Source organism: Cervus elaphus, chromosome 27 (assembly GCF_910594005.1).
Source record: "Cervus elaphus chromosome 27, mCerEla1.1, whole genome shotgun sequence".
NCBI lineage: Eukaryota > Metazoa > Chordata > Mammalia > Artiodactyla > Cervidae > Cervus > Cervus elaphus.
Window position 1 is genome coordinate 25513704 of NC_057841.1, and position 8758 is coordinate 25522461.

The 8758-nt window shown below is 46.9% G+C and overlaps 1 long non-coding RNA gene across 1 annotated transcript; it reads right to left on the reverse strand.

The window, feature by feature from the left end:
- LOC122684904 lies at nucleotides 1-8363 on the reverse strand. Its single transcript, XR_006338190.1, has 3 exons — nucleotides 8272-8363; nucleotides 5628-5747; nucleotides 1-786 (listed from the first exon to the last, which is right to left on the reverse strand). It is a non-coding gene; the product is annotated as an uncharacterized LOC122684904 (long non-coding RNA).
- Between the last annotated feature and the right edge of the window lie 395 nt (nucleotides 8364-8758).

Sequence of the window (8758 nt, forward strand, 5' to 3'; positions counted from 1 at the left end):
TGGGTCTTAGTTGCAGCATGCAGGAGCTTTAGCTGCTACAAGTGAACTCTTATTTTCAGCATGCGGGATCTAGTTCCCCGACCAGGAATGGAACCCGGGCCCCGTGCACTGGGAGCACAGAGTCTTAGCCACTGGACCAGCAGGGAAGTCCTCAAACTTCTTTTTTATAGTAACAGCAAAAAAAAAAAAAAAAAAAAAATCAATGAGAAAGACTGTGAAATGATTCATGCCAACAACTTAACAGCTGCCTCCTTTGGAGAAGGGAGTGGATTTGGGGGAAGGAGTGATGAGGGAGAGGAAGTTTTTACTCTGAAATTTAGGAATTTTTGGAGAGAACACAAAATAATTTTAAAAGAGCAAAAAACTCAATTTAGGAGCTCTGGGTGGGGAGAATTCACTTTCCTGCAGAACGCAGGTTCGTCCTGGAGGTTGGGCGCTCCTTCCCAGGCTGCCTTGGTCCACAGGGAAAGCCCCCTCCCCGCCTGGGTGACGCAGGACCCTCTCTGCCCCCACTCTCTACTCCAAGGCAGGGAACGCTGGCTCTTTCTCACAGCACAATGACTGTACCTAACAGAGTACAAATGTTGTTTCCATTTCATGCCCATGACAATCCTATGAGGCCAGTAGAGAAGCATTCCCACTTCACACTGAGGAATCTGAAGTCCAAGATGAGAAACTGCTCAGCTCCCAGGAGTCAGCGAGGGCAGTGAGCCAGGCTCCTCTATCCACATGCAGAGTCCTTTCAGCCCTGCGTCCTCTGGCAGGAGAAGGTTGGCCTGGAGCTGCCTGAGGAGGGTGAAACGGAGCACAGAGACTGCCTGGGTGTACCACCAGAACGCCGGAATGACCAGGCCAGGACTGTTCTGTGCTGGTTAGCTCTCTGTGTAACATGCCTCAGCCACGGCGTGTGTGTGTGTGTGTGTGTGTGTGTGCACGCTCAGTCGTATCTAACTCTTTGCAACCCCATGGAGTGTAGCCCCTCCAGGCTCCTCCATCCCTGGAATTTTCCAGGCAAGAATACTAGCATGGGTTGCCATTTCCTCCTCCAGGGGATCTTCCCAACCCAGGGAACGAACCCACGTCTCCTGTATCTCCTGAACTGGTGGGCAGATTCTTTAGCACTGAGCCACCTGCGAAGCTCTCAACCACAGTGCTCAGATATTTAGTCAAACAGCAGTCAAGATGTCCCTATGAGGATATTTTTCAGATGAGATTAGCATTTAAACCAGTGAACATTGGATAAAGCACTTTACTCTCCTTAATATGGGTGGGACTCATCCAATCAGTTGAAGGCTGTAAGAGAAAAAGAAAGCAATCCTGGAAGAGAGAATTCTGCCTCCGGGCTGCCTTCGGACTCAAGTTGCAAGCTCAGTTCTTCCTTGGGTCTCCAGCCTGCTGGCCTGCCCTTCAAATTGCAGAATGGCCAGCTCCACAATCATGTGAAAGCGAAACTTGCTCAGTCGTGTCTGACTCTTTGCGACCCCATGGACTACACAGTCCATGGAATTCTCCAGGCCAGAATACTGGAGTAGGTAGCTGTTCCCTTCTCTAGGGGATCTTCCAAGCCCAGGGGTTGAACCCAGGTTTCCCACATTGCAGGCGGATTCTTGACCAGCTGAGCCACCAGGGACGCCCAGTCATATGAGTCAATTCCTTAAAATCAATCTCTCTCTACATGTATATACACACATCCCACTGGCTCTGTGTCTCTGGAGAACTCTGACCAGCACACTTTCTCTAAAGGAGACTGGGTGGACACATGTCTTCTAAACTACCTTCCACGGGCATCAACACACTGGGCAGTGAGGCTTCTGAGACTCACACGCTTCATAAGTGATTGAGTGAAAACCAACAGCTAAGCTGAAAATGCTCAATGGCTTTGCCAGATAGGATATTTATTTAAACTGTTGTTTTGTTTCTGTCTGAGTCACTGAATCTAATGGAAAAGAACAGAAATCATCTTGATTAAATCAAGGGTGGGTGGGTAGGAGTGATGAGAGGTGAAGTGCCTTCCTTTTCTTAAAAGTCTGTGACCCAGGATTATTCCAGAAACTATAGCTTCTGTTCTGTCTTTTAAATCAGAGTAAATGGGGACTGGTAGGGCCAGCAACAGATCTCCAAGGCTGGCGCTGTTTCCTTTCACCTCCCATCCTAGGTACAGGTCCCTTCTGTAAGGAAGGGCCCAACTCCATTCTGTCTACACACCCCTCACCGCACAGGTCGAGGCTTCCTGTTACCATATACACAATGCTGAGACCAGCATGAACTCATTTAGGTGCCTAGCAGGGTTTGCATTTTATGAGAGTTGGAAGAAGAACCCAGAAACAGCTCCTAATCAGAAAGCATCACTGCTTCAATTTCAACTGTGATGGAAACTGAGGCCCAGGGACAATTGGGCTATCTGCCCAGGGCTGCACAGGAGTCATGGTCTGAGCTGGTCACGGGGCTGTGGGGAAGAAGAAAGGGGGCTGGGAGGATGTGCCCTGGCTTCTCTGGAATCGCCACTCACCAAGCCTCACCCCTTCTCAAGGAGCAAAGCCTGATGGAGGGATAGAGAATGGCATCCTGGCTTCTCCTCAGCGCTATGATCCGGATATGGAAGAGTTCTTCTTAATTCTTATTTGAATTTCTGGCCTAGTGTCTCCTTTCAAAAAAGTTGAGTCCAACACCAAATTTCATCTCCCACAAAATGGTGAGCTCATTCCTTGTGCCCTGTGGCAGTAGTCCCCAATAATTTTGGAACCAGGGACTGTGCCAGTTTTTCCAGGCACCAGGGTTGGCGATGGTTTCGAGGTGATTCAAGCACATTACATTTATTGTCCACTTGATTTCTATTATTATTGCATCAGCTCCACCTCAGTTCTTCAGGTATGAGATCCTGGAGGTTGGGAAGTCCTACCCTATGACTTGGAGCGTTCCCTTATCCCTCTGTACTCAGTTTAGCAGTTACCGCCACCGAAAGGTTCCTTGTGTCTTCCCTGCCCCCACCCCTCACAAGTGCCCCTTGGAGTCCTGGCAGCCCACAGGCTGAGCCCTTTCAGGGCATGGAGGCTGACACTGAGAGCATCTGACACATGATAGAGCTTGGTAAACATCTATCGACTAAACCGTGGGGATAGTAGAAATAAATACACTAGGAAATACTTCCTTTTAGGAAAAAATGACTAGAAATTCCTACTCATCTTGCCTGATACATAATGGGCATTCAGTGTTTATAGAATTAATCTCAAAAATAAGAAGGTTGTGCTCAGAATAAATAGCCCCTGAGACCAGCTGTGCTGTGGGGATAATAGGCAGTCTCACTGTCATTTCTGGGTAAAAACATCAATGGCCATGAACAGAATACTTTCAATTTTAAGTTTTCCTTCCATACATTTTCTAAAACCACCATAATGCCTTGTTGCTTATCTATAATCTAGTAATTAGCACAAAATTTAGCCCCACATTGGAGGGTATGAGGTATTTTAAACTTGAAATTAAATATGGCAGGATTCCGAGGGTCTGCCAATTATCTAGAAAAATAGGATCCACCTGGTCTCAAATTTTCCAGTTAATTCAACAAATTCAAAATCACTTGGTTTATATATTAGGCAACACCATGTTTGTTCCCTTTTCATTCATTCATCTGCTCCCGTGGGGAATGGAAGTCCCCCTGCTGCAGGAGGGTTGAAGGTGCTCAAGGAGATAAGACATCAATAAGCAAGGAGGAGAAGGTCAGAGGACTTCTCAGGTGGCTCAGCGGTAAAGAATCCACCTGCCAATGCAGGAGATGCAAGAGATGCGGGTTTGATCCCTGGGTCAGGAAGATCCCCTGGAGGAGGAAACGACAACCCACTCCAGTATTCTTGCCAGGAAAATCCCATGGACAGAGGAGCCTGGCGGGTTACCGTCCATGGGGTCACAAGAATCGGACACAACTGAGTACACACACACCCTGATGGCCTTTATGGGATCTCTCACCTCAGAAATTCAGAAGTCCGCCAGGGGCTGGATAGAGTGCACCAACCAAACCTAAAAGCATAGACTTTTGATCAAATGGTGCTGTAATAGTCAAGGAAACCTACGTTAAAAACAACAATACAGATAATGCTATGATCAGGGCTGGGCCGCAGTAGGGATGGGATAGGCCTGATCTTGAGAAAGAGGCAGAAAGGGAAAAGGGCTAACTTAAGAATGGGAGATTTCCTTTGGCTAATAGCTGCCATTCCATATAGGCAGTAAGAATACATCTGCAGTATTCTTGACAAGTAAAGGGACAAGCAACAAGGCGGGATGGACGGGGGCTGGTCCCTAGGCCAAGCTGGAGGAAAGGCAGCCCGGGGCCTGGGGCCGTGACTCAGGCAAGAGGAATGCTGCCCAGGCCGCCTGCAGCTGTGATAAGGAGGACAGGATGGGACACAGCAGGGGACATCCTGGAGCAGCCTGGGGGACCTTCCAATCAGGAGCCACAGGCACAAGCCCCCGGCCCCAGAGAATTCCGGCCAGCGTGCCAGGCAGAGTCCTGGAGGGCGAGCAAGGGGAGAAGAGTGGAGATGGGACCATCCATCACCCAGGTGCAGTGGGCGGAAGGAAGGAATCGTGGCTGAGGCCCTGTGTGCTGTGCCCACAGCTTCTTTACAGACCCGCTGGCTCCGCCTTCCAGCCCTGCAGCCCCTGAGCTGCCCCGGACCCTTCCCAGCCTGCCCTCGGATGTCCCCCTGCTCTGCACCTTCTAACCCTTGGATTCAAACCTCAGGCCTGTTTCTCCTACCAGCCAGGTTTGTGCCACATCTTTGTAATGCTTGTGCCTTAATTTACTCCCTTCAGGGGCTCCCATTTTAAACATGGCCTCTGCCTGCTAAGCAAATACCCTTGTTCATAAATTACTCCCACCTCAACCACCTCTCCCTCCCTCCCCACCCTCCAACTCCACACAGAGGATCCCGGGGCTTCCTTGCAGCATAATCAAAACCCTTCCTGGGTATCCACTCACCAGACCGCTGGTGAGACCAGGCACAGTGTGCAACTTCTTCCCCCTAGGAAGCAATCTCATTAGTAGGCAGTTTAAACCACTTATGGGGGCTTCCCAGGTGGCGCTAGCAGTAAAGAACCCATCTGCCAGTGCAGGAGACATAAGAGACATGGGTTCTATCCCTGGGTCAGGAAGATCCCCTGGAGAGGGCATGGCAACCCAGTCCAGTATTCTTGCCTGGAGAATTCCATGGACAGAGGAGCCTGGTGGGCTACAGTCCATAGGGTCACAAAGAGCTGGACACGACTGTAGCGACTTAGCACGCATGCGTGTAAACCACCCATAGGTCCCTGTTTTGTCAGGTTTCTCTGGTTTTTTCCTTCTCTCATGGAGTCTGACGCTCAGGCCCCTTCCCCTTCAACCTCTCCTACAAACGCCTGGAGTTTCAGGTTCTGGCCCATGCTTCAGCGAGTTCCCTGCTTCCCCAGTAAAAGAAAACATCATCATGTTAAGACCCATGGTGGTAAGTCATGTTGATAGTGTGTACCTTGATATATGTGATGAGAATAACACTTCACCTCTGTCGTCTTCCTTCCAAAACCCAATAAGCTCACTCTAATTATGAGCAAAACCTCAGACAAATCCCAATTAAACAGCAGTCTCCAAAATAACTTACCAGCACTCCTAGAAACTGTCAAGGTCATCAAAAACAAAGGAAGTCTGAGAAATTGTCAGAGTCAGGAGGAGCCAAAGGAGACATGATGATGAAATGTAACACGGTGTCCTAAATGGGATCCTGGTGCAGAAAAGGACATTAAGCAAACAATTAGGGAAATCTGAATAAGTTTTGCTGTTGTCACTAAGTCACGTCCGACTCTTTGCAACCCCATGGACTGCAGCACGCCAGGCTTCCCTGTCCTTCACCATCTCTCTTAAGTTTGTTCAAATTCATGTCCATTGAGTTGGTGATGCTATCTAACCATCTCATCTTCTGTCACACTCCTCTCCTTTTGCCTTCAATCTTGCCCAACATCCGGGTCTTTTCCAATGAGTTGGCTCTTGTATGGAGGTTAGTTAATAATAATTCATCAATATAGGTTCATTAATTCTAGCAAATATATAAAAATGTAACACACAAAGTTAATAGTCAGGGAAACAGCATGTGGGCTGTGTGGGAACTCTGTGTATGATCTTTGCATTTTTTTCTGTGAATCTAAGACTGTTTGAAAAGAGAAAGCTCATTTGAAAAAAACAAAGACTTTTTTGAAAAGTCATTCTACAACCCCTAATACAGCAGCAGCTGCTGAATCCTTTATTACTAAAGAAAATCTTACTTATAGATCCTAAATGCTGCCTTTCAAACTACTAAAGTGACACTTTATCATGCCTATATCAAAGATATTGTTTTTCCAGTAGTCATGTACGGATGTGAGAGTTGGACCATAAAGAAAGCTGAGTGCTGACGAACTGATGCTTTTGAACTGTGGTGTTGGAGAAGACTCTTGAGAGTCCCTTGGACTGCAAGGAGATCAAGCCAGTCCATCCTGAAGGAAATCAGTCCTGAATATTCATTGGAAGGACTGATGCTGAAGCTGAAACTCCAATAGTTTGGCCACCTGATGGGAAGAGCTGACTCATTAGAAAAACCCTGATACTGGGAAAGATTGAAGGCAGGAAGAGGAGGGGACAACAAGGATGAGATGGTTGGATGGCATCACCAACTCAATGGACATGAGTTTGAGCAAACTTTGGGAGTTGGTGATGGACAGGGAAGCCTGGTGTGCTGCAGTCCATGGGGCCGCAAAGAGTCGGACAAAACTGAGACAGTGAACTGAACTGAAAGTATCACTAGTACCAAATGAAAACTCACCTACTTTAGCCTTATTTGTTGTTTAGTCACCAAGTTTTATTCGACTGTTTTGCGACCCCATGGACAGTAGCCTGCCAACCTACTCTGCCCTACTCAGCCTATTCATGGGATTTCCCAGGCAAGAATACAGGAGTGGGCTGCCATTTCCTTCTCCAGGGAATCTATCTGACCCAGGGTTCAAACCCTCATCTCCTGCATTGGCAGGCAGATTCTTTACCGCTGAGCCACCAGGGAAGCCCTTAGCTTTCTTTACTTCTATTTTAAGTATCTACTATATACTCCAAAAGAACTATTATTACTATGTCCTTTAAAACTTCTGGTTAGACTTATTTCTGATTCAGAAAGTAATATATTACTTGGTAAGACTTGAAAAGAAACTGTTGGCAAAATTGTTCCTCCCATAAAAAATAGTACTATTTGCAAACTTCTCTTAAAAGTATTTTTGGAAATGACTCAGAATGCTTCCTGACTCCACCACATTCTACCTTGTAGAAACTGTGATAACAAAGCAGTAATTTCCAGTAATAGCTAGGTGGCTTACATCCCAATAAGATGATTCCATATCTTATTGTGCAAATTTGAAATCTGTTCTCTTCTTTCTTGGAGCAATTTGTGAAGTTATGAAAGCATGTTATTATGATTTCATCCATCATATATTTCTTTTGCTGTTGTTGTCTTATGGAGAATGGGAGGATTTGAGAAGGGGAGAGAGGTGTTATCAAGTAGAAAATTGTAGAGAAGCTTTTCTTGTTCTCTGAAGAAATATCTCAAACATAGTATTAGTGCCTTGGTTTGCTTGAGAGTCCCTTGGACAGCAAGGAGATCAAACCAGTCAATCCTAAAGGAAATAGTCCTGAATATTCATTGGAAGGACTGATGCTGAAGCTGAAACTCCAATACTTTGGCCACCTGATGTGAAGAACTGAGTTGTTGGAAAAGACCGTGATGCTGGGAAAGATTGAAGGCAGGAGGAGAAGAGGGCAACAGAGGATGAGATGGTTGGATGGCATCACCGACTTGATGGACATGAGTTTGAGCAAGCTCCAGGAGTTGGTGATGGACAGGGAGGCCTGGCGAGCTGCAGTCAATGGGGTCACAAAAAGTCAAACATGACTGAGCGACTGAACTGCTTGCCTATGTGTGGCACAGAACACATTATCACACCACCATGAGATCAAGTTATGAAAGGCTTTGTAAAACAGAAAATAAATGGGCTGGCAAATGCCTTTGAAAAACTGCAGTATGGACCATGAACCCTGTCATACAGTCCTGCCCCACCACTGAAATCCCAGCATCTGCTGGTTTTGTTTCACCTGCCATCTTTTCAGCTCTCTTGTCTTTTGAGCAGTTTGCTCACGTCCCCTCCACTGGCAACTAGTGATCAAAGGAGTCCCAGTTTAAGCAAAATCTGCTCAGTCTGCTCATACTTGGAGTTCTTAGCACGGCTTACCTTCATGAAACAAAAGTCTTCAGTTGCCCGAAGCCTTCGGCGGCTCCACATTGGCTGCTCACACGGCACAAGGTCATCCTGAGACAGGCTTGGTTCCACCACCGTTCTGTAAACTCTGCCAAATGTTTGCACACAGATCCACTCCCATGGGGATCAAGCAGGGAGAGTGACTGAGACTATTTCCATCATGTCTCAGCACCAGGCCTGACACGGAAGTGAGAAGTCTAGACTTGCAGGCTGAGGGTCGGGGTCTGAGCTCACACCTTTACTTACTAGACAGGGGAAGGACAGGTTACAGGAATGCTCAGAAACCTTAATGTGCTCATCTGAAAATGATGGTTATAATCCCTGTGTGTTGCAGAGCTTGTGTGCAGTTTTATGTAATTGTGATTTGTGAAGTGCTACAGATATGAAATGCCTTTAGTCCTCACAGTATAGTTTACACAAGATGCTTCCTGAGCAAGCTGAGGTAAGGTGCAAGCAGTTT